This window comes from Mustela putorius, unplaced genomic scaffold (genome assembly GCF_011764305.1).
Source record: "Mustela putorius furo isolate JIRA1106 unplaced genomic scaffold, ASM1176430v1.1 tig00000577_pilon_pilon_pilon, whole genome shotgun sequence".
Lineage (NCBI taxonomy): Eukaryota > Metazoa > Chordata > Mammalia > Carnivora > Mustelidae > Mustela > Mustela putorius.
The window spans coordinates 4,307,011-4,334,162 of record NW_025421421.1 but is presented as its reverse complement, the minus strand read 5'-3'; the positions used below and the strand labels follow the sequence as shown (position 1 = coordinate 4,334,162).

Below are 27,152 nucleotides of genomic sequence, written 5' to 3'. Positions count from 1 at the left end.
AGTGTGTGTGTGTAAGCACACACACATGAGCAGGGGCAGAGGGAAAGAGAGACTCCCCGTTGGGCAAGGTGCCCGATGTGGGACCCGATACCAGGAACCTGGGATCATGACCTGAGCTGAAGGCAGACGCTTAACCAACTGAGCTACTCAAGTGCTCTTAAATTTATAATTTTTAATACTTGATGCATTAGGTACAGGAAATTTATATAGTGCTGGTTTTAAAAACGGAATGACTCTACAAGTAATTTTATATAACTAATCAGATCAGCTCTTTATAAATGACTGAACAACCTAGAGGTTTTAGAAAGGACTAAACTGACCTGCTGGTTCCCAGTGTAATTTTTAGCCGCACACCATATGACTACTAAGCCACCATTTTAGTTATAAAGTAATTGTGTTTAAGGAACTATTTAGACATTGGTTATATTTATAAGTATCAGTGCCAATGGAAGAGATCACCATAACTAACCAGGAATTTAAAAACTGATAGATGCAGAACACAGGATATTTTCAAAAAGCACAAATTCCAGAATTTTGTGGGGACCAATATGCTGAGAATGACTGTAATGTAAATCAGATGTGGGAAAAATTATGTTGCATGCCATACTTTTGGCTTTTGATCAATGCATATAAAGAATTCCATTCATAAAACCTATGTTCTAGTTACTTAGTATCTCACTGTTGTTCCAGGTTTCAACAAGTTGCACTTCTGTTGTGTTCTTTGATATAAAAATGGTATTTTCCTAAGACATGTGGAAAACACTACAGGAGCATTAGGGATGCACTATCCAGAGAGCCCTTCACTTGTATCCCCACAGATGGTATCTCCACTACATTAAAAATGGCAATGCCATATTTCCTTACATATTTCATTTCCTTTTTGAATACTGAAACTTTCACTTGAACCTTCCTGGTTGCTAGGCTTTCTTCCAGTTTTCACAAAAATTATCACTGATCCTGCCCTGCAGCTAAGTGTCATCAGGAAGCACTAGTCAAAATTTTTAAAATCCAGCTTTTCAAATTATCTTCTGCTTCTCCTACTCCTGACATTTTCTATCTTGTCCCCCTACCTAGTGTTCTCTTCCACGAAGTTCCATCATCTGATCAAAAATGACCCTATGTATTTACAGACTTTAGTTACAATTGTTATTTATCACTCCTAACAAACCACACATACTACAGATAAACACAAAAATAATAAGAAACAAGTTGCATAATCCTAAAAGCATAATTTTCCAAGATAGAGGATTATGGTTTCTATGTGTGATATACAGATATTTTTCTTATCATTTGTTTGACCCCATGAATCAAATAAAGAAAATATTATAAACATCAGGAAGCCTTTAATCCACTTAAAAAAATAAGTGATATTTTGTTGTATACTGAAAACCAATGCTAGGTCACACCATTCAGTACAGTAGCTATCATATTTAGCTCTTGAAATGAGGCTGAATACCGTAAATATATATACTGGGCTTCAAAGATTTAGCACAAAAATGTAAAATATTAAATTTTTGCTGTTGATTACACATTGAAATGATATTTTGGACACAGTTAAATGAAACAACTATCACATGATTTACACCTGTTTCTTCTCACTTTTTTAACGTAGCTACTAGAAAATTTAAAATTTCGTGTACACTTTGCATTATATTTGCATTGTATTGCCCTCTGTTAAGAGAATTCATTTTGTTTCCACACAAAAGCCTGATATCAAAAGTTATTAGAAAGAATTGGTACACTCTGAATTATAAAATGTTTATTGCAGGATGGTACTCTGGCAGAATCATGGGTAAGTAAATGAAAGTGTTTTTATAAATACAGTTTATATTGTGTTGATATTTAAAAGAAAGGGCTTAGGGGCATGTGGATGGCTCAGTCAGTTAAGCATCGGCCTTCAGCTCAGGTGATCCTGCATCAAGATCAAGTCTGGGATTGGGCTCCTTGCTCATTGGGGAGCCTGCTTCCCCCTCCACCTCTCTGTCTTTCTCTCACGAACAAATAAAGTCTTTTAAAAAACTAAATAAAATACCCATAAATTTACAGGAAAAAACAATTTAAAGACAAAACAAAACAAACAAAAAAACCAAAGGGCTTAATTTACCTATATGCCTGTTTATATTGTCCTTCTTCATCTAATTAAGCTAGCATCTGGGTTTGACTACACTTAACCTTATGGAAGTGATGATCCAGTAGAATCCAGAGAACAATCCAATTGAAACAAGATGGGATCAGGAGGGAGACAAACCATAAGAGACTCTTAATCTCACAAAATAAACTAAGGGTTCCCGGGGGGAGGTGAGTAGGGAGAGGGTGGTGGGGTTATGGACATTGGGGAGGATATGTGCTATGGTGAGTGCTGTGAAATGTGTAAACCTGGTGATTCACAGACCTGTACCCCTGGGGCTAATAATACATTATATTTTAATTTTTAAAAAAGAACAATTATTTATTTCTGAGTTTTAAAAGTCTAGAACTTGGAACATAAACGAAAGATTTGAGAGGATGCTCTAAGCATTCCAAATGATTTTGTCTTATCTCCAAAAGCAGATAAAGCTTTTCCCAGCTGGGGGAGGGTGGGGAAAAAGAGGAAGAAAATCCAAGAGAGTTTAGATGGGGTCATCCAGGTCCCGGAGAAAGGACCTGTGCCCTGCATTTCACGAAGGCCACCAAGTGGTGAGAGGAAATAAAAGAATTCACAATAGGGGACCTAAATCTTATGCAAACATGGTAAAGGTCCCAGAGTTATGGCTTTAACCAGCATGATCCTGGGGTGTACGAAGAAATGAGTATATAGGTCACTGGGGAACATGGCCTTATCTAGCTCTCTTATACATTAAGGAGCCCCATGGGGTCAGAACATAGAGTACCATCATGTTCTCTGTGCCCTCAGAGGGAGTGGGGAAATAACTAGAAGTCGGTTGGACAAGTTGGACATGCCTATACATGAGGGTGAGGGATGTCAAAGGAACTACTGCAGGCAGAGAACCAGGAACAGTCAGATTACATACATCTCAGTGGAGGGTGAAGAAGCCATGACCAGCCTCTTCTGATAGAGAGTGTGGACTGCTATTTTTAGAGCTCCTGGAATATACATGCAACTTGGGGAGAAAAAGAACAAAGGGAAGCTGAAATAGAAATCAGGTTGTTTGAGAAATATCAAGGAATTTATATTTCTTGCATTCTCACAACTGAATTTAATCTCATGAGCTTCCTATTTTCCCGGTGATCAATGGGATAGTAAGGATCTTGAACCTGTTTAAGATTCTGGATGACTTTAGAAAGTTTTTGTTCATTTTATAAGACTATATTATATACCCAGTAAAGAAAAAAAAATAAATGTCACTCTGGTTTGTCTCTAGTGGACAATCTAGTGCCCACTGGCCAGTCTTCACAAAACTTTTAGCAATCTCTCTTTTCTTTATAACCACTGCTTCTCCATTTGTACCAGTGTTTGCTATCTTTGAGCCTGTTCAATATCCAATGCTGTTGTTTTCTTTTATATCCTCCACTTTTCATTACGAATTTTTTCAAACAACCAGAAGAGTTGAAACATGAATACAATGGAAACTGTATTCATACTGCACAGATTTAACAACTAACATTCTGCTATATTTGTTTTATATATTTCTCTAAATGAATACACACATATTTTGTTTTCTGAAATGTTTGAAAATAAATTTCAAATAGTGTTAATATTTTCACCCTTAAATACTTCAACCACCTGTTATATAATACCATTAGCATGCCTAAGAAAATGAAGACCCTTGCTAGCATCTAATATTCAGTCTATACTCAGATTTCCCCAGGTATGCCAAGGATGTCTTTTTGAGCTCTTGTTTTTATCTAAAGAATTCAACCTAAGTTCATACATTGTATGTGCTGCCATCTTTCCAGTTTCTCTTAGCTAATAGTTCTCTCTACACACCCATTTTGTATGACATGCTTTAAAAAAAATGTCTAGACCCTTTTATGCATAAAATGTTCCATATTCTGCATTTGTTTAATTGCTTCCTCATTGTAGAGTGTAAAATGTCCCCCTATCTCTTGTACTTTCTATAAACTGAAATTTAGGTCTACAGCTTGATTAGAGTCAGGGTAACATTTTGACAAGAATAGGTCATCAGTGAGATTGTATATTTCATTTTGCATTACATCAGGATTGACCACGTTGTTTATCTAAGTAATAAGACGTACAATTTTTTTTTTTTAAATTCTAAAGTATTTCAAGAGGATTTCTACTTTGGCCAAACTCAACTCCAGCACTTTTGAAAACATATGGAAGTAAACAAAAGTCAATCATGATGAAAAAATCTAGAAATTAGAATTTTCTTTAGAGAGTATGTAAGAAAATGGTTAGTAAAAACTCTGATAGTTTACAATAGTCCACTTACAGATAGGCTTTACTGGCATTAAGGTGAAGCGGTTCATTTTGAGATTATGCATGTGTAAAATAAGCTGAAGAAAACCTGAGCATGTCTCTGATTGGCACACCGAGTGAAGTAGGATAACCTCTGCCCAGATATTTAAAGAATACATATGAAGTATATTTATCTTTATGAGGGGAAGAATAGGAAGAAAAAGTACTTTTGTTGTTGTTTTGTGGTCTGAGTGGGCTCATTCTCCCCAAGAAAACATGCATTTGATCATGGGATTTACTAAGGCATTTGTATTAGTTTATTAGTTCTCTGTTAAAAGACACCACAGACCAGGGAGCTTTTCTCACAGTTCTGGGGTCTAGAGCCAAGACAAAAGTGTCAGCAGGCATGTTTTCTTCTGAAGCCTTCTCCTTGGCTTGCAGAGGGCCACCTTCTCCTTGTGGCCTTTGTGGGCTCCCATCTGGTGTCTCTCTGGGTGTCCTGATCTCTTCTACTAAGGATACCAACTATAGTGGATTAGGGCCCACTCTAGTGGCTCCATTTTAACTTAGTCACCTGTTTAAAGATCCTATCTCCAAACACAGTCACATTCTGGAGTACTGGAAGTTAGGATCTAACAATATGATCATTTATTTATTTATTTATTTATTCTGTGGGCAGCGGGGGGCCATGCATTTCATTCTATAACAGCATGCTTCCCTATAGCTATTCTAAGGAGATTAGAGTTATATATTTCTAATTTTTCTTCCCAGGAAAAGAGTTAACAATTCAACAATTTTAGTAAACACAGAGCCCAGATGACACAAGGCCCTCCAGTCACTTCCTGACTTCATCATGCCCTAAAAAAGCTCTTCTCCATCTGCTCTCCTCAACCCCTTCACTGCTCTGTTTCCCCTACTCTTACCTGATCCCGCTACACCAGTGTCTCTGCCACTATGCCGGCTTCTCAGCTAGGGACATGGACACGCCCACTGTGTTCAGTGCTCTTCCCTCCCCCCTTCATTCAGTTCTTCCTCAGTGAAATATTACCTCCTTCTGAGATCCCTGACTAACTCTCTCAGAGATAGTGCCCTACACTGACCTTCTTTGCTTTATTTTTTTAATCAATATACTTAATATTTTGTTTGCTGATCCTATTATCTCCCCACAAGTGCACATACTAGATCTCTGTCTTATTAACCACTGCTGCCCCTCCATTTGGAACACTTCCTGGCAAGGGGCAAGGACTGTATGAAATGAATAAAAGAAATGTTTGGGTCAGTTTGGATTATGTTCTTCCAGGTTCTCTTGTTCTTATTCTGGGGAGAATATAAGCAGTGGTTGGAAGCACAGGCCTCAGAGGCAGAGAGAATTAGTCAGGGATGATCTACACCACCTGCCAAGGGTTGGTCTTGGATAAGAGTCATCTGTATGAGCCTCAGGCAACTCAAAGAAAGTGAAATTATTTACTTCTGAAAGGGGTGGTGAGGTGAAGGAGGTAGATGGTTAGCGGGGTGATTAACATTTTGCAGTTCCATATCCAAGTCTGGGCTCAGAGAGAGTGTTGGAATGAATCAATGGGTATTGCTTTGGGAAGAAGGGCAGTGGGGCTTTTGAAACGCTGGAGGATGCCTACATTCAAATAGTCTGTTTATGGTCCGGGGGGTCATGTCATGGTTTTGTTTTTTTCCCCCCTTTTCCCCTTCATTGCATAGAGATAACCTCTGAAACCAGCTATCACAGAAAGTTATCACAACTTACGTAACTTCTTTTTCAGAATTTTAAATTTGAAAAGCAAGAAAAAAAATCAAGAATGATTCATTGCTAGCTTTAGTACTTTTTTTTTTTTTTGGTCATATATATTTCGTTTTATAATTTTGTTGTCCATTTTCGACCCGCACTTTCAAAGGTTTCTTAGAAAATTGCATGAGTTGTAAGGGATCTTTAAATAATATGGCCCAAGTAGTCCCTCCTTATCCATGGGGGTAAGATCAAAGACCCCCCCATAGATGCCTGAAACCACTGATAATAGGGAGCCCTGTAGATGGTGTTTGCTCCTGCACAGCCACCCCGGCAAGTGGGATTTACCAACCAGGCACAGTAAGAGATTCACCACCGTAACTAATAATACAACAACATCTTGGAATAGAAATGATGGAGTGCGGTCTCTTCCTCTCTCTCAAAGTGTTTTACTACACTGCACTCACGCTTCTGTGCATGGCGGGAATGATAAAATGGTGGGAGATGAGAAAATGCCCACGTGAGAAGGTGAGGCGAAGTGCGTGGGCATTCGACGTAGGGACAGACTATTACTGACCTCTGCCAGGACATGAAGGCCGCAGGGGATGCAAAGCAGCCATGGAATCCTGTTAACTCCTGTCCGGAAGTGAATGAGGCCGGCATGGTGACACGAGCATAGGTTACTACTGACTTGTGAGGTGAGGCGAGCGACACAGCCTACTGCGGAACTCTGAGGTGAGGCGAGTGACGCAGGCGTGGTGACGTAGGTGTGGGACGCAGGGTAAATTACCGCTGACCTCTGACGTGAGGTCAGAAGGAGATTAGTGGGCTCCCACACCGCCGGACCGGGAGGAGGGGGAGCTGAAGGCGCTGCTGACTGAAAGCACAGACAGGGGAACCCCTGGAGGGGCTGCGACTGCCCGCCATCCTCCGTTTTTAGGAGTGCCTCAGCCCCCCAAGACTGTGAAAGAGCGAAGGCAGAACTGAGAGGTGGGGACAGGGCCCTGCGTGCCGCGCCCGTAGGACAGGTAGGTGTTCTTCACTGAGGAAACTGAGGCTGGGCCCGGGTCAGGGCAAAGCAAGGTGGCAGAGCCTCTTGCCTTCGGGTGGACGACTTTACGTCATATTGTTAGATTCGTCCCTGTTGAGCACTCGGGTGGCTGAGGGCTCCCCATGACGAGGAGCCCTGCTGCTCAGCGCGCCCCAGGGAGTGAGTGGCAGGCAGGGGACAGGGCTTCCAGAAGATTCCTCCGGATGTGAATCGACTCGCTTTCGCGAGACCACATTCAAATTTAGAACCTAACGAGCTGCCGCCTTCTATTTTGAGAGAACACAACTCACAGGGGACGCACCCACTCCACTCACAATGCCGGTGGAAGAGCCATTTTCCTAGGCTTTTATACTTCCTCTTGCTTTTTCCTGAAGGAGGAAGTGCTTATAATCTCACCTCTTAAATGACATTTTAGGGCCTCACAAACTACGGCAAAGGAAGGGACAGAGTCAGCACTAATTTCATAAACTATCTGTTAGGGAATTAATTGCAAGCTGCCTGATTTTTCTTTCAGAAAGAAGTTGTAAAGGAATCCCATAAATTTTGAAGGAGGAATAAATTCTTTCTCAAAAGGGGTGAGAACTGTAATAAAATGTTAAAATAGCACAAATTAAAGTTGACTGGAGCCTCCTGTAAAATCGAACCAAGCCAAAGGGTAGTAAAGATCACTCTGAAGAAGAAAAATCACTGCCTTTCAAGCAATAAAATAGATTAAAATATTACATTTAAATGTACACTGGGAAAGGCATTCTGAGTCAAGATACACAGAAATTATGTATGTCAAGTGACAGTATTTTGGGTTGAATTTAGTATGTTTTCTCAAACTTAATTCTCAAAAGGGAAATGATATTCCTTTTTTTATTTTTCTAAATAAGCTGATGCATCCTGAAAAATACAGTTACATCAAGATTTTACCTTGAAAATAGGGTCACCTTAACTTAAGACCATATGAAATAGAAAATGTAATTAGTTCTTAATATTTTTGGTTTCAGTGTATAAATAGTGCCATGTGAATATATAACTAGTGTCATTTCTCCACTTTTCCTATGAGGCTTCCCTGTATCATATTTTTCTCTCAACTTCTCAGTTATGTTTCCTACACAATCATTGAATCTTTAGGAAAACAAAGTAACTTTGACTACATCCAAGGACAGTGATCATCTTCACATCTCCTTTGCCAAGAATTGCATCGTGCGTCTAGCAATTTCACTTAGAAGTACTTGTCAATTGAAAAAATTCTTACAAAATTGATCTGCAGAAGTGATATTTAAATCGGGTTGCTTTGAGTTCAGTTGTTTTTTCCATATTTAGGGCAATCTTCTCTCTGCATTTTGTGAACAATAAAGATTCAATTAAATCTTCATGAAATTTTGATAATCTAATCCACACTGTAATATGGATATCAGGAGCGTTCTTGGGGATCATAAACCTGAATGTGAGCCTTATATCCACCATAAGTATAATTAGCACGTAACTTGATATCTCTGCATCTCAGTGTCCCCATTTGTAAAAAGGGGACAAGACATGTTATAAAGATGTTGGGAAAAAATTACCTTAGTTAATGTGTGTGGAGCATTTGCAACAATAGTGAAAAACAGAAAAATGCTAATCAATGTTTACTTTGACAGAGATTATAAATATTATTTTCTATATACCAATTAACTGATTTGGGTAAGTCAGTTATATCTTTAGGCCTCAACAGTCTCACTTAAACAAGATACGGTGGTTGGGCTAAGTTGTCAGTAATGCCCTTTCTAGACCTAAAAGCTATTAATTTTATGACTGTAAGGCAAGGTATACGTGGTCTGAAAGATTTGTTAGATAATTTCTCTTCAGTTATCTGCACAGTTATTAAAAATAATGTATGATAAAAATAGTGGAAAGTGCATTCAGAGAATTTAGGGAGGGATGTGCATCGTTTAGACTCAAGCTGGGTAGTAGCTAGCTTTGTCATTTTGTCAAGTTATATGGATATGGCATATGATTCTCTGTTAAAGGTGCCCACTTATTATCAAACAAAAAGTGAACAATATAATGATTTTAACAGCTTTCATAGGCTTTTTACAGGGATTCCAGGAATTCTTACATGCAACAAATTTGTATATATTGTAGCACATTTGGGCCTAGGGTCAGCACATACAATGTTACTGATCAGGTTTAAAACCCAAGAGCTAATGCAAATTGTCAGCTTTACCACATTCTACCCAGAAAACCTCTAGTTCCCTTTAAACTTAATAAGGCTAGAGAAAAAGAGATGTCCCAGAGAGTTTTTCAGTACTTGGTGGAGAAAAATACAAGGCACAATTTATGTAACCTTCAGCAAACTCTTTGGCTAAGTTTACAACATTTGGTAAAACCTCTAATTTGCATGTGCTTTCCTTGGATTTTTAAGTCTGTCCAGTTTTGTCTGGTTTTGGAGCATCATCTCTGGAGGGACGTCAAACAGTTCTTTTGAAATTCTGACTAGGTCCACCAACCAACTCTGATGGGTTGGGCCTATACTTTCACACTTACCTTTGTTTTTTCAAATAAAATGCCCTAGTGAAAGCTGTACGGATTTATGATGAGTGAACTAAAGATTCTCTTTTTGGTTCCCTTTGACCCAATGTTTGAGAGCACTAAGTGATGTGGTTAGCTGGGAGTGTGGGTTGGCATCCATAAAAATATTTTAAACCCTAAACTAGGCAAGTCTCTGACTATGGTATGAGAGAACCCTCCGTGAAATGTATTTTGACAACATCATTATTTTTGTAGTGTTTAGTATTGTTTATTGTAGCCTGCTCTTTGGTAAGTTTTATATATTTATGTCTTTGTGTCCTGTAGTGACTTAAATGTATATATCTTCAAGATTGGCAAGAGTTGTGCACTGAATAGGTATTATTTTTTTTTAAAGATTTTATTTATTTATTTGAGAGAGAGAGACAGTGAGAGAGAGCATGAGCGAGGAGAAGGTCAGAGGGAGAAGCAGACTCCCCATGGAGCTGGGAGCCCGATGTGGGATTCGATCCTGGGACTCCGGGATCATGACCTGAGCCGAAGGCAGTCGTCCAACCAACTGAGCCAACCAGGCATCCCTGAATAGGTATTATTTATTGGTAATTAATTCATTAGTAAAATACAAAGTTCTTTCATAAACTCTGCTGGACAAATGAATGAAAATAAAACTCATTTCCTCTGAATATAAAATAAAATGGCATTTATTTGTGTTTATATAGACCAAAAAACCCTGGATATTTCTTTATTTTTTTATTTTTAAAAAATATCTCTGATCTCTGACAGGCAGAGATCACAAGTAGGCAGAGAAGCAGGCAGAGAGAGGGGAGGAAGCAGGCTCCCTGCTGAGCAGAGAGCCCTATGTGGGGCTCGATTCCAGGACCCTGGGATCATAACCGGAGCTGAAGGCAGAGGCTTAAACCCACTGAGCCACCAAGGCACCCCAAACCCTGGATATTTCATTCTAAAATCCGTTCCCTTGTACTACCTATTTTACTTAAAACAATTGAGTATTTAGGGAAGTAAAGTAAACCTATATTCTTGATAGGTCGATTAGTTTATCATAACTTTTTGTAAAATCTTGTAATTACCTCAGTCATACTAATTTATCTGGATAAACATACACCTTTAGCTAAAAGTATTCTTTTTTTTTTTTAAGATTTTATTTATTTTTTTGACAGAGAGAGATTACAAGTAGGCAGAGAGGCAGGCAGAGAGAGAGGAAGGGAAGCAGGCTCCCTGCCGAGCAGAGAGCCCGATGCGGGACTCGATCCCAGGACCCTGAGATCATGACCTGAGCCGAAGGCAGTGGCCCAACCCACTGAGCTACCCAGGCGCCCCTAAAAGTATTCTTAAAGATAGATATTATAAGATTGAGTTTTTCAAATTTGTGCACTGTTAATTAGAAATCTAAAAGTACATTGGATATATTGCTAACATTATTCATGGTGTATTCAAGTGTGTTCTTGAATAAGATCTTACAGTATTTGGTGTCCATATGTCAGTGGATCAGTACAACATAAGAGTGATTTATCTAAAGGTTCTACTAGCTTGGGAGTGGCAAATTAATATTTTATAAATATATTCCACATACAATATTTAAAATAAATACAGATCATTCCAATAGCCCAGTACTTTTTTATTGAACCTTTTCCCATCCAAATATTTTTGAGGAGCTTCCTCTTTATCTGTGGGACTGCAGTGTATGGCGAGTCTATCTTGGAGTGTCTGGAAAGTTCATCATGCTCTAGAGCCCCATGTTTCCATCTGTCTGAACAAAAGTAACCTGTCCTCTGTCCCATTCCCTTAGTCACCTATCCTGCTAAAGTCATTATGGGTGACACATTATACTCATAAATAACACATTTTTACATATTTTTGAAGTTAATGCTTTCATGTAAGAAGTGGGCAGAAGTTTCAGACTTTTTTCAGGTCGGTTGAAAAGAGAGCTTTGAGCAGGTAAGCTGGTTTATTATTTTTTGAGTCATATTCTATTATGCTGTTACTTGCCATTTATTACACATTGATCTACTCTGGAGAGAACTGACGTAAGTATGTGTAGAGGGTAGGATAATTTTCCAGGACTTCTTGGCCACTCTGTCCAACTAATAGATGTTTGAATAACATAAGACACACATCACATGGAGTTTGGACTTGGCCCATGTTTGTACAAGGGTTTCTGTGTTTCAGGGAGTAAAAGAATGCTACATACATGGCTGGCACTTTAAAGAAACACCAGCCTGTCTAGCCAGTCATTAGTGAGGTATGCCATTGAATTAGTGGAAGACTTCCAGGTATGCACTGGTCTGTCCTTAGGCAAGCAGTGAATCAAGTCAGAACCCTAGACCAGGCAGTGGCCAAGCAGCAAGAAGGTACTGGGTATTATCTTCTCCATAAGATCTAATTTGTATAAAATGTAAAAAGATGTGTGCAGAGGTAACTAAGTTCAATCTTTCTTTTTTTTAAATGTTTCTAAATTAAAAATACATACTTTTTAAATTTCAATCTTTCTGAGATTTTGAGAGGATAAAGACATATTAAAAAAAAATGAATGAAAAACTGAACTTGAAAGGAAGTAGGACATTAGGAACAAAGAAAGCCCTGCAAAATAGCACACAGACTTAGTTATTATAGATCTCACATTCTGTTTAGGCTCCACCACTGTGATGATGTAAATGTATCTGTGAATATTCAGCACCCCACTTTTTCTGTAATTCTCCTCCTCCTACCTCAGAGCAGCTTTTCTTTTTTCCTGTGTTTTTAAGGCCATTGCTCTCAAATAGGTAAGTATTTTTGTTTTTTTTTTTTAATAGTTCTCATCTTAGTGGACTGGTTGTTGAAATAATTTAACTGTTGTCCAGACAAAGACCATGAAAATGTGTAGGAATCATCTGTGATCCTGGGATTGAGTCTCTGGTTTAAAGACATTAGGCTCTCCTTAGAAAGGAAAAGGCTTTCTGAAGAGTTTCTAAGTTTATATTATAGATTTAAAAAACTACACGGGCAAGTACACAAAATTCAGCACATTTCCAATTTTCGTCTTCACCTTATACAATCCTACTTGGCATTGCTCATCACATCACCCATCCCTGTCAAGTGGGTCTTCATGGTTTCTCCTGATAAATCACCTTCTACTTTTGTTTTCATTCTGCTCTGTCCTAGGCCCTACTTTCTTCAATTAAAGCCCAGCTCAAATGCCATAAAAGCTTTCTTGATAGTCACTGCACTCAAAATGTCTATGCTCACATAGTCTAGCCCATGAAGTTCAGTACTTATCAATGAAATGCTCTGTAATGATCTAACAGTACCTAATGTTATAATATTTATATTGAAGGCACTGTTTAGGTGTTAAACAAATGTTCCTTAATTCCCCCAGGAATCATACAATGCAGATCTTTTTCTTTTCTTTTTCTTTTTTTTTTTTTTAGAAAAGGAGGGGCAGAGACTGGGACCCTGCCCAGCAATCAAAGATGTGCCTGTGGTCTTGCCACCATGTTCCTCTGTGAAGATGTTTATCTTTTATAAGTATTATATCTTCCATAGTACCCAGGAGAAAGGTGTGTGTATCACTAAACAGTGACCAATTTAGTGTCAAAATTAAAGACCAATTATACGTGGGTGTACATAGTCTTATATTATTTTACAATTATGTTGAAATCTGGAAGGAAATAGGAAAGAGTAGCCATGGGAGTATACCTAAATCCTTTGCACCATTGCATTTATGTGATATCTGAGAGTTCCAGAAAAGCCAAGCAGTGAATATTTAGATTTTAGGCATTGCTCCTTCAGCTTACATTGTTGATACAACTTTTACATTAATTTTAAGCTTTTCCTTTCACCTTGGCAAAAACCCAGAATGATGCAGAATGGGGAACAAAAACAGAAATGATGAGAAAATCATTATATGCCTAACCACACCAGAACAGTTGCTCTAGGACCTGATACAGTGAGAAGGATGCCATGAATCATAAGGTAAAAGACAGCTTCCAAGTTCAGTGGCTAACCACAGAAAACTGCATGTAAACCAATTAGCCCTTAAGAAAGACAAAAAAAAATCCACAAATGCATAGCATGCATTTTTTAACCACTTACCTGGGAAAAAGAGATAGTAATTGCAAAAATGAGATCGTGAAAATGCTTACCCCGAGACCACATCAGGAGATGCTGGCATAGTGCTAACTGTGCCAAGAATAAAAAATAAAAATAAAGGGTGATTTCATATCCTAGATGAATATCCAATTACTGACTGGCTTAAAAATAATTTTTTTTTGCCCACTGTAAGTACAGTGGTATTTTCAGTGCTACAACAGTATAAAGACCAAGCAACAGAAAACCATATTTCTTGTTTTCTTTCATCTCTTCCACTGCTCCGGGCCAAAGACATGTCTGTAGCAAAGGCGTGGGCTATATATGTAAGGTTATAGGTGAGTCGGTTCTATACAAATATTTTTCAGGTCGATGATCAAAGACTGTTGTGAAATGCAAGGGATCCAAACTTTTGACTCTACTTTGTAATTTGAATGCAGTATTGAGTTTATTAGAAAACTAATGAATAGTGAAGTATTTAAGTTAACAAGAAGAACACAACTTACTTATTGTTATCAGCATAGCAATTGCTACCCTAAAATCTACTTCCCTGACTCCATCTGTATAAACCCAGTACAACTTAAAGGATGACTTGATTTATACTTCTCTTTTCTATAAAAAATATTTAAATATTTTAAAATACAGTTGAATTAAATTTTCTAAAGCTTTTTACTTTTTGGTTTGGCAAAAGTTCACCCTTGGAATAGGTACTTGTATGTCATTTACAAATACTATTCCAAAAGGATTTGTCCAAGGGTTGTAGAGCTATCAATAGTTACATAGGTATACATTGTGAATAAAAAAGTGGGAATTATTTTGCGCAAAAGAAAAATGTGTCTGTGAATTAGCCAAAAGACACACAGTATTATAGTGAGCTTTTTATGTTGTTTAAAACTTAACAAAATTTTCCTTTTAGTATTTGTCTATGTTAATGAGTTTTCTTTAGCTACTTGCTCTGTGCATAGCACTGAGCACAGGAAGTAAGAATTAAATATATATCCTAATTGATTCATAAACTATAATATAGTTTCACTTTTAATTCCACTTTTGTTTAGACAAATAGTCCTTTGATTTGTGAATGATACTGCTGAGAAAAATCTTTATGTAGAGTTTATCACAAAAGAAAATGGCAAAACACTTTCAAAAATTTTTAAATATATATTTTTGCGTAGAAAGATCAAATTATATTTTAAGACACTTAGGAAAGATTTAAAATATGATTGTATATTCTAATTGTCTTTTTGTTGTGGTGGTTGTTTTAGAACCTTACCACAAAAGAAGTTTTAGAAGCAATTAATTTCTTGAGAGAATAAGTAAATATTAGCTAGGTTTAAGAAAAATTCTAATATAAATACAGGCTGCCTCTTTAGAAGTAGACTATTTTGATAAAGTTCATTTGCAAGTTAAGACTTTTAAAAAGCACATGCATTTTAGAGATAGCAAAGTTGAAAAAATTTGCTAAGTTTGGCACATTAGAACTTCAAAACAGTGAAAAAGACATTCTTAAAGTACCATTAGAGTATTTATTTCCTAAGTCATGAACTCGTTAGTTATTCGATGTAGTAGTGCTCCATAAATAGTTTTAAATTTGGGAACGTGGGTGGCTCAGTGGGTTGAGCCTCTGTCTTCGGCTCTAGTCATGATCTCAGAGTCTTGGAATCGGCCCTATATCAGGCTCTCTGCTCAGCGGGGAGCCTGCTTCCCCCCCATCTCTGCCTGCCTCCTCTCTGCCTACTTGTGATTTCTCTCTCTGTCAAATAAATAAATAAAATCTTTAAAAATATATATGTATATATTTTAAATTTATGTCAAGAGGATTGTTAAATTTTAAAAAGTCTAAAAATAATATCTACACAGTGGTTGTATTTGTGGGAAAAATGGTAAGTCAAGATAAAAATCATATATATATTTATATGCATAAATAAATATGTGACAGATTAACATGTCAATGTATTAATTTTTTGGTTTCTCTATATTTCTCTTTTCTCTTAGTTTGAACCCTGAGGGCACGCTTAGTCCATGGGGAAGCAGAAGCAGAAATTTAAAGAAAGTCCTGACCTAAGTCTAAGATGGAAAGATTTTGCTTCAGTTTCCAAAACATCAAGAGACAATTTTTCTCTTCATAAGACTAGTGAAAACAGGTCCAAAGAGAAAGGAGCAGGTAGACCAGGGTCCTTACTGGAGAAAAGGAAGCTTCTTGATAGGACCAAGGAGTAAGGTAGAGGGGCCTTGGGCTATTCTTTTGTTAGTATAGACAACAGATCCCTGCCATCCATTCCCTAGGGACATTTGTAAGCCCCCCAGCACAGGGTTGGAGAATTGGATACCATGACCAGAACACAAGGGTCCAGAGTCAGGAGTTTTCTAAATATTTGAGGCAATGAAAAAATGCTTGGGAAGGACCTACAGGAAGAAATGAAAGGGGTGATTTTTATGTCTGGGGCCATTTGTAGAATTGGAGGAGGCGGGAGCCAAGGAGAAGTTTTGAATAGTCTCTGGTTTAAAGGTTTTCAAGAAATTTGAATAACACAAAACATTAAATGAATATTTAATGTTTTGTGTTATTCAAATAATTTTAAATCATTGATTTGACTTTAAAAAAGAGAAATTGTAATGAAATACTTTAAAATTTTTTCTTGACAGCTGATGATTTTTAAAAAGAGGAAGTTTAAAAAGTGTTACCCCCAAATTCATATATTGAAATCCTAACGCCCAACATGATGGCATATGGAGGTGGAGCCTCAGTGAGGGGTATTGAGGTCATGAGAGTGAGGCCCTCAATGAGTAGTATTGGTGCCCCTATAAAAAAGAGAGCCTGCAGGGCTCTCTCATCCCTGTCATCACTGAGGGCATAGCAGGACAGTAGTCTATGAACCAGGACTCAGGCTCTCCCCCAACACTGAATCTCTCAGCTCCTTAACCTTGGACTGTGAGAAATAAATTCCTGTTGCTTATATACCAGCAGTCTGCAGTACTTTTTAAAAGCAGCTCGAACAGAATAAAATAGGAAACAAATGATAATTTTAACTGAGACTCTAAAAGGATCTTCTGAGTATTGCCACAAAATTACAAGTTGGGTTCATCACCTCTAATTTCATCTCAAAGTACATTATTTTCCTTTTACATGGTAATATCTCTAATCATTTATTATAATAATGTATCAGATGTGATTTAGATTTATTTGAGAGGGTTGGAAAAAGAACGAAAATAGGAAGAGAAAGGGAAAATATGAAGGGACTAAAATATGAAGGGACTAAAAGGGATATGTGTAGGTAGCAGTTGACATTTATTGACATTTATTGATCACTTTTTGTATTCCAGCTCTTAATTTTAGCACTTCACATAAATTACATAATTAAGTATTCAAAACAACTCTTAAGAGGTTGGTGTTATTATTACTCCATTTTACAAATGAGGCAATTGAGGGACAAAAACACTAAGCAGCTTGTCTAAGGACTTAGAGTTGGAGGGGGTGAAGCAGAGAGGTGAACCTTGAAAGTCTAGCTCTAGATGTGAACTTCCAGGCACCATATCAGATTTCCTCCTTCAGTGTATGTAGTAAAAATTAGCATAGAGGACATTAACTAAGGCGGGGGGATGGAAAAACAGCAGAGAGTGGAATGTATACAAGAAATGGTATGATAAGGAAATCAATTCTGGATTAACCTGTTCCTTTAATTACCACTAGGTGGCAGTGGTGTCCCAGGACACCATAATTACTTTTGGGATCAAGAGGGTTAAACCATAGGCCTTAGGGTGATATGGAATGAGGAACTGTACAACCTCATTCAATGTTATGAGATATTCGTAAATCAAATGTGACCTCTAAGGGGACCTTTTTGACTCTGGCTTAAGTTGAAATATTATCTATTTATATTCTCATTAATTCCTTCTCTCAACCTTAAATTTGTCACTATAATTAATATCATTGTCTTTTTTAATTTTAATAAAAGTCTATTATAATGTTTTTCACAATAAAATAAATATTTCTCCTGATGACTGCAGATATGTAAGGCTGTTTGTTAGTATTCAGAACCACCACAGTCATGATAGTCTTCCGACTGGTGTGAAGGCTTCAGTAATTATAAGGAATTACTTATTTGAAACCGCTGTCGAACCAGCAGGACTGCATTTATGCATCCATCATTTTCAGCATTGTTGGTAACCTGGGCATATTTTCCCCAAATAACTTCGCCTCCTTGTGTCAACAGGCCCAACTCACTCACAATCACCTCAATTACAGTACTTTCGGTATTAACACCCAAAGTTGTAAATAGTGGGGATGAAGGATTCTCTTTTACACCAAGTATTGGCAGGCAAAAGGTGATTTCAATTCAGGATGTGTTCCATGGGCCTTTTTGAAACATCAGCCTATTGGCCTAATGGGTCTTTCCTGTTTAGGTGGTTTTCAAGTAAAGCTGTCTCCAACAAAGCAGACTTTAGTGACCATCCTCTTCCATGCTTTCTTCTTTCTCCTTCCTGTTTGAATAATTTTTAATACTTCTGTTTCTCCCTGGGCACGAACTTTGGGTAAAGGAACTTCCCATTTTCCCTCTTTCTCTTTTCATTTTTGTTTAATTATTTTGGAAAATACTTTAGCTTGTGTCTCCCTCCCTGTCCAGTAGATAGGCAGGTACTGCTCCTTTTGGAGTCTTTTCATCATTCTTTTGTTTGGTGTTTCTCTTTTCATGCATTTTGATTTCATTTGTATTTCTCGGCATGGCGCTGTTGATGGTAGAGCTTAGCTTTCAGACCACTCATCTTTTTTGCCTTCTTTGTTCATGAGCCTCTCTCGAACTTATTTCTTTCTTTTTCTCATGGTAATCCAAACAATAGCCATAGCGCTTCTGGTGTAACTCAATATATTCATTTTGTGACATGATGACGGCCGCAGAGCCATTGGGTACAGCAGCTGGGGTGCAAAGAAGCTCTCGATTTTTGGGTCTCCCAGATCCATGAGCTGACTCCTTGCAAGCCATGACAGGAAAGAGACCAGTATCACTGTCTTGATAAAGACACAATCCTGCACCAAGTATCATGTATTTATTAGTTAATAAAAAGAGCCCATCCTTATTCTCCAGGGTCATTTTCACAAAGATGACAGTGTAACTCAAGATTAAAGTAAAATGGTAATTATTAGAAATACGTGTAACATTGGGCTATAATCAAGTGGTATTTAGCTAGGAAATCTAGGATTGCTGAGCCTAACCACTCCACCCCTATAAAGTTCTTGAGAAGGAGATAGTCACAAGAGGCAAACATGATAAACTAGTTCCTCCCTTTTTTGGGGTTGACTACCTACTAACTGCCCCATTTGGAACTTACTGGAAGACAACATTCACAGATGATCTGAGCTCAAGCACCAAGTGGAGCTTCTACCTTAGCGCCCTCTTCTTACTGCCAGATGGTTTGCATGATGAAAGAAGTAAGTTTATTTTAAGTCGAAATTCTCCCCAGGCTATCTGAACAGCTGAGAGCTCAGAATGGTTGGTCTGCGTTAAGGAGCTGGGTCTTGAGTCACTTTATTCTGGAAGCAGAAGAGCAGAAAACACAGGGGAAAAGTTTAAGAGAGAAAGCCACACCAACCATGAGAACTCTTGGTACCCAGCCGTCAAAGATTAGCAGACATGGCCTAACCACTATTCTGGAAGCCAGTCCTATCAAGATAACTACTCCACACTGTGGGAGGCAGTCAGTGGCAGGTAGGGGGAGAATTGAGAATCGTCTCCACCATACAGACAAAGATAACAGTGTGCATAAACTATTGCTAGTTTAGGGAACTATTGAAATAAAAGACAACAGATGCATTAAATCTTGTTTCTAGGGCTGTGCTTGCTACACGGTTGAAGCCATTAGCCCCAGTAGCTAATGAGCACTTGGAAGTGTTACTGAGAAACTGGTGAGACTCCGAAACTGAATGTTTGATTTTATTTGGTTTTAATTAATTTCAGTTTATTAATTTATTAATTTCAGTTTAAAAACAAACAGTATAAAATATTTTTCTGTTAAGCACAGTTTTATTGTTTTGGTAGAACTCATTTCTCTTTAACCCTAGTATTGCATTAGATAGGTACTGTTGCATTGTAATGGGTATGATGAATAGCACTTCCTTCTTTTATGTACACTACCAGTTGAATCAGTATCAAAGGATAGGTTCAGCTGGGGTGATTTTTGTAATATGTTTATGTAAATTTTTTATTTAGACAGCCTATGTTATAGTGCTATCTGTATAAATTATAATTGGTAATTAAATTGAAACACTTTAATAATAATATATTTATTTTTGGCATTAATATTAGTGTGGGCAAATTTTCAAATTTATAATAAAGGTATATGTCTGGCGCAGCCAGTTGAAAAGGAAGAGTCTGGTATTTTGATGGGAACAGTAAAGATAAAAAGAAACTGGAAGAATATATGTGAAAATGTAATGAACAGAGGTAATTACACTTTATAGGACAAATCAAAAAGGCTGCTTGTTTTCTGTGTAAACAATTCTTTTTTTTTTTTTTTTTTTTTAGATTTTATTTATTTGCTACAGAAAGAACATGTATGAGAGAGTGAGCAAGAACACAAGCAGGGGGAGCAACAGGTGGAGGGAGAAGCAGGCTGCCCTCTGAGCAGGGAGCCCAATTCCAGACTGTATCCCAGGACCCTGGCTAGGATCATGACCTGAGCTGAAGGTAGCTGTTTAACTGACTGAGCCACCCAGGCACCCCTAAAAACTTTTTTAAAGATAATAAAGTGGGTGATATTCAGAGATATTTTTAGCAAATGCAGAGTAAATTTGATAATTAAACATCTAACACATTTAAAAGTTTTTTTAATAGGGCCTGAGCTTATAATCTAGACATGCTATAAAATGGCTTGGATACTTGCACAAAAAAAGAAAATCGCTTTTAGATAGATGATAAAATAAGTCATTTAAATTATGGCAATTTTGTTAGATAATTACATGAAAAAGATTAAAAAATGCATTTTATAAAAAAAGTTAAAGGTCTTCAATGAAACTGTCAAACAGTTACCAGGAAAACAAAAAGTCTTTCTAAAGATATTAGGTATCAATTGATTGAAAGTTCGAGAAACTGAAATATTTTCTTTAAGATTTAAGATGAGTCATGCAGTGTGAGATGTTGCTCAATTAATACCTTAGTAACATTTGTCTCAAAAGGCCTTCCAAGTTCACAAAAAAGCTGTTAGCTGCTTATGACCTAGAGAATTAAGTTGTGTTGTAGATATTTTGGATTCTTACTTCGGTTAAGAAGAATTTCAAATATATCTCAAAAAAAATCACTTTCTTTTATAAAAGACTCCAGTTACATTATGTCAAAAATTCAAATACACTGGAATTTTAAAAACAAGAGACTCATGTTTTCCTTATTATTTCACTACATGAACCTTAGAAGTATCATGAATGCAACTGTTAAAATTATTCAAATTTAAATGTAAAGGCCATGGATATACATATATTCACAGCTCATGAACTATTGCTAGTTTAGGGAACTATTGAAATAAAAGACAACAGATTCATTAAATCTTGTGTTATTTGCTAGTGCTCATTAGGTGAGTCATGGGAGAATTTTATAAAGATGTATTGTTACCTCCATATCAAGGTTGTTTTTTTTTAATTTTTTATTTTTTATAAACATATATTTTTATCCCCAGGGGTACAGGTCTGTGACTCACCAGGTTTACACACTTCACAGCACTCACCAAAGCACATACCCTCCCCAATGTCCATAATCCCATCCCCTTCTCCCAAACCCCCTCCCCCCAGCAACCCTCAGTTTGTTTTGTGAGATTAAGAGTCACTTATGGTTTGTCTCCCTCCCAATCCCATCTTGTTTCATTGATTCTTCTCCTACCCACTTAAGCCCCCATGTTGCATCACCACTTCCTCATATCAGGGAGATCATATGATGGTTGTCTTTCTCTGCTTGACTTATTTCGCTAAGCATGATACACTCTAGTTCCATCCATGTTGTCGCAAATGGCAAGATTTCATTTCTTTTGATGGCTGCATAGTATTCCATTGTGTATATATACCACTTCTTCTTGATCCATTCATCTGTTGATGGACATCTAGGTTCTTTCCATAGTTTGGCTATTGTGGACATTGCTGCTATAAACATTCGGGTGCATGTGCCCCTTTGGACCACTACGTTTGTATCTTTAGGGTAAATACCTAGGGTAAATACCAATAGTGCAATTGCTGGGTCATAGGGCAATTCTATTTTCAACATTTTGAGGAACCTCCATGCTGTTTTCCAGAGTGGTTGCACCAGCTTGCATTCCCACCAACAGTGTAGGAGGGTTCCCCTTTCTCCGCATCCTCGCCAGCATCTGTCATTTCCTGACTTGTTGATTTTAGCCATTCTGACTGGTGTGAGGTGATATCTCATTGTGGTTTTGATTTGTATTTCCCTGATGCCGAGTGATATGGAGCACTTTTTCATGTGTCTGTTGGCCATCTGGATGTCTGCTTTGCAGAAATGTCTGTTCATGTCCTCTGCCCATTTCTTGATTGGATTATTTGTTCTTTGGGTGTTGAGTTTGCTAAGTTCTTTATAGATTCTGGACACTAGTCCTTTATCTGATATGTCGTTTGCAAATATTTTCTCCCATTCTGTCAGTTGTCTTTTGATTTTGTTAACTGTTTCCTTTGCTGTGCAAAAGCTTTTGATCTTGATGAAATCCCAATAGTTCATTTTTGCCCTTGCTTCCCTTGCCTTTGGCGTTGTTCCTAGGAAGATGTTGCTGCAGCTGAGGTCGAAGAGGTTGCTGCCTGTGTTCTCCTCAAGGATTTTGATGGATTCCTTTCGCACATTGAGTCTATTTTTGTGTGTGGTGTAAGAAAATGGTCCAATTTCATTTTTCTGCATGTGGCTGTCCAATTTTCCCAACACCATTTATTGAAGATACTGTCTTTTTTCCATTGGACATTCTTTCCTGCTTTGTCGAAGATTAGTTGACTGTAGAGTTGAAGGTCTATTTCTGGGCTCTCTATTCTGTTCCATTGATCTATGTGTCTGTTGTTGTGCCAGTACCATGCTGTCTTGATGATGACAGCTTTGTAATAGAGCTTGAAGTCCGGAATTGTGATGCCACCAACTATATTCAAGGTCTTTTCTGGTTCCATATAAATTTTAGAATTATTTGTTCCATTTCTTTGAAAAAGATGGATGGTACTTTGATAGGAATTGCATTAAATGTGTAGATTGCTTTAGGTAGCATAGACATTTTCACAATATTTATTCTTCCAATCCAGGAGCATGGAACATTTTTCCATTTCTTTGTGTCTTCCTCAATTTCTTTCATGAGTACTTTATAGTTTTCTGAGTATAGATTATGTGCCTCTTTGGTTAGGTTTATCCCTAGTTATCTTATGGTTTTGGGTGCAATTGTAAATGGGATTGACTCCTTAATTTCTCTTTCTTCTGTCTTGCTGTTGGTGTAGAGAAATGCAACTGATTTCTGTGCATTGATTTTATATCCTGACTCTTTACTGAATTCCTGTACACGTTCTAGCAGTTTTGGAGTGGAGTCTTTTGGGTTTTCCACATATAGTATCATATCATCTGCGAAGAGCAATAATTTGACTTCTTCTTTGCCAATTTGGATGCCTTTAATTTCCTTTTGTTGTCTGATTGCTGAGGCTAGGACCTCTAGTACTATGTTGAATAGCAGTGGTGATAATGGACATCCCTGCCGTGTTCCTGACCTTAGCGGAAAAGCTTTCAGTTTTTCTCCATTGAGAATGATATTTGCGGTGGGTTTTTCATAGATGGCTTTGATGATATTGAGGTATGTGCCCTCTATCCCTACACTTTGAAGAGTTTTGATCAGGAAGGGATGCTATATTTTGTCAAATGCTTTTTCAGCATATCAAGGTTTTTTGAAACAAAAACAATAATGATGAAAAATGGCAATGGGTTTTATGTTTTCTCACTTATATCATCACACTGTATAAACACACACACACACACACACAGGCAATATTTGAAGGTCTAAGAAAAGTATTTGCAACCTAGCTAGACCGGTACAAGAATTTGTCAAAATTGAAACTGTTAATAGTTCAATTCAGTAATAATTATTTTGCACATTTTTAATGTGAACCAATATACAAGAGAGTTTTAATTGTAATTGCCAGTATTATGTAAATGGCTGTAAAAAGAAGGAGAAAAATCTGAGGAATGCTGTTGATATTGATAAGCTTTTAGAATTGCTTTTCAATTTATTAATTTCTTTGAATTTGATGTTAATAATATTGAGCTGAAACAAGAGTTAATGAATTTACTTAATTTGGGTAGACATAGAAACTGATATGGTTTTGCTTCAAAGACAAGGTGTTCATTCTAAAGAATGATGAATTAGTTTTGTTAGTGTGGATGTGAATATTAATAGAAAATGATTTTTTGTTACTTGCCTCAGTTATTGGGAAGCACTTAAAGATGTTAGGAAAATCGGTAGGTGAACTGCTTTTTCAGCTGTAAATTTTCTGAAATCTAAGTACAGACCATATATTCCTAGTAAAAATTTAGCTCCCACACAGTATGTGCTATAGTCTCTAAGTGTAATATGCACACTAACTTTCAAAAACTTAAAGAAAAATAATGTAAAATAGATAATTTATATTTTAAAATAATGATTGTTGAAATGATAATATATAATAGCCATTGAGCTAAAGTATAATACTAAAACTAATCCCCCCTTTTTTTCCTTTATTACTATAAAACTTTCTCTTTCTGGCTCTCATTATCCTTGTGTTGAGCAGTGCTGGTCTGGGCTTTGCTCAGGATTACCTGGGGGAGTTGGACTTAGCCCTGAGGAATATTGGAGCCCTATTTTGACCTAACATCCTTACAATGCTTGGTTGCAGAGTACAGTCTTAGAGTAAAAGTGTGATAGCCAAGGACTTTCCTGGTTTCTCATACCTCTTGAGGATAAATTCCTGACAGACACCTGGGCATACAGATTCCCATTAAACCCATACTCAGCAGCTGTCCCTCAAATCTGGGACCATCCTTCCCCTTTCTTCCCCTCCACCGCCCCCCACCCTGCACTGTGTCCTTTGGCTTTGTAACTAAATCCTTAGCCTTAGCCTTGCCCTCCTCCAGCAATCCTGTCTTTTATCCATCTGAGTCCCCCCAAAAAGCTACCACTACCCTCTTTTCCTTCCTCTCCTTTACTGCACACACATCTGCTGATGCTAATTGGCTTCCTTTAGGGTCTCTTAGAAGGAATCAGACATTCTAATCAATGGAGAGGTTATCATTTCGTCCATCTGGTTCCAAAAACTTTAAGGAGTTACTATCTACTTAATGAAAGACATGTCTCCTCACCTTCGTATAAACTTACAAAGAAGAAAGAAAACCCATGGGGTTCATTCTCCCCTTGCCTCCAATTTATGGCTCAGAAAAAAAAAATCAAAATTATTATGGAACATGAGTCAAAAAGCTAAAGCAAATGGACATTTATCAGGCAAGGGGTGATTTAGAAAGTGTTTTTGAAGATTAACATGCATAGAGGGACAAAGTCTAATGTTAAAAACATGCTCTGCAAAACTAAAAATAATGTTATGTTATAACAAATTAAGTCTGAAATTGTTTTAATTGGTGTATACATATGGAAACAATAGAAGCCCATCAGGTAGAAAGTATACCTATTCAATTCTGAATGCACCCAGGAATCTTATTAATTATTTTATATTAGAATTTCAAGCAAGGGAATAATACAACTTTTTAGTAACAGCAAATTCTAATCCTAGAATTAGTTTCTCTCTTTTTCTTTCCTAGCAGAAATGAGTATTTTTGCAATAGTTTTCATGTAAATATTCATGTTTATGTTATGCTATTTAGGGTAATCTATCCTTTTTTGTGATTTTTTTTTTTTTTTAATCAGAAAGTGAGGGGCACCTGGGTGGCTCAGTGGGTTAAGCCTCTGCTTTCAGCTCAGGTCATGATCTCAAGGGTCCTGGGATCCACCCTCGCATGGACTCTCTGCTCAGCAGGGAGCCTGCTTCCCCCTCTCTCTCTGCCTGCCTCTTTTCCTACTTGTGATTTCTCTCTGTCAAATCAATAACTAAAATCTTAAAGAAAAAGTCAGAAAATGATAGGTCTAGGATTACTGGTACTTTAAAAAACATATTTTGCCTCTCCTCTAGGCTGATTACTTAAGACTGTAAGATATCAATCTCTCTGAGTGTTACCTCTCAGTTTTCTTTTCTTCAAATAGGGATGATAATAGTATCTACCTCCTGGGGGTGTGACAAGGATTAAATGAGATGACCGGCCTAGCACAGAGATATACAAATAGTGTTATTGTCATTTATTCTTATTATCATTACCTCATCACTATCAGCATACTCATCCATATCAATATCAAATTGCAGTATTTATCAGGATGTGTCCCTTCACATAGTGACCTTACACCATAATCAGATTTAGTTTAGACTGCTTGAACTCTGCATTCCTTGGAGAAAGAAGGATGGTTTTTTTTATTGATCCATTGGTCCCATGTTTGTAATGTGAGTATCACCAAGAGTTTGAAGAGAGATCTTTTTCATACAACCTGGTTATCTTTCAGGAGTAAAACCTGGTTATTGGGGAGTATAACCTGGTTATTGAGGTAACCAAAAGATAATATATATTTTTACTTTTTCAGAGACTGACATGTACTTCTAGGTAACTTAAGGAGTTTCACAGATGTTTATAAATGTAGTATTTACCTTAAGTGTTAATTTCAGAACCCAATTCTGCTAGAACTGGGCAAAATCTACTTTTGGCAATTTCTCTTCATTGACTGTGTCTTAGCTTAGAATCATTAAGTCTCCTCTTCTCCCACACAGAAATGAGAGGGAAGCCTAGAAGGATCCTATATGCCTTTAGTGTCCTGGAGCTTTGTACACGTTCAAAAAGCATTGGCAACTACTGAGATTTTTTGACTAAGAAATGTAACTGAAATGATACTAAACTGATGACGTTAAACTACGACATTAAACTGATTTTTTTTTCAAAGTTAGGCTTGGGATTTATTCTATGAGGAGACACTACAGTAAATGTAAAGACCTTACATCTTTCGAGAAATCTAGAGCTTGAACTTCAAAGAGTCAATGCCAAAAAAAACAAAAACAAACCCCTAAAAGTCAATGCACTGCCAAATGCACTGCATAAGAAACAGTGACTGAAAAGTAGCTATTAAACTGATTTTTTTAAGACTTCCCCCCACCCCCCGGAGTGCCTGGGTGGCTCAGTCGGTTAAATGTTTGCCTTCCCTTCAGGTCATGATCTCAGAGTCCTGGGATAGAGCCCTGCATCAGTCTCCCTGCTCTGCAGGGAGTCTGCTTGAGGATTCTGTGTCTCCCTTTCATCATCTCCCCTCCTGGTGTTCTTGCTCTCTCTCTCTCTCCCAAGTACATAAAATCTTAA

The 27,152-nt window shown here is 37.4% G+C and overlaps 1 pseudogene; it reads right to left on the bottom strand.

Annotated features, from left to right (window-relative positions):
* Positions 1-6,561: 6,561 nt before the first annotated feature.
* On the bottom strand, positions 6,562-18,608 carry LOC101670473 (annotated as a pseudogene).
* Positions 18,609-27,152: the final 8,544 nt, after the last annotated feature.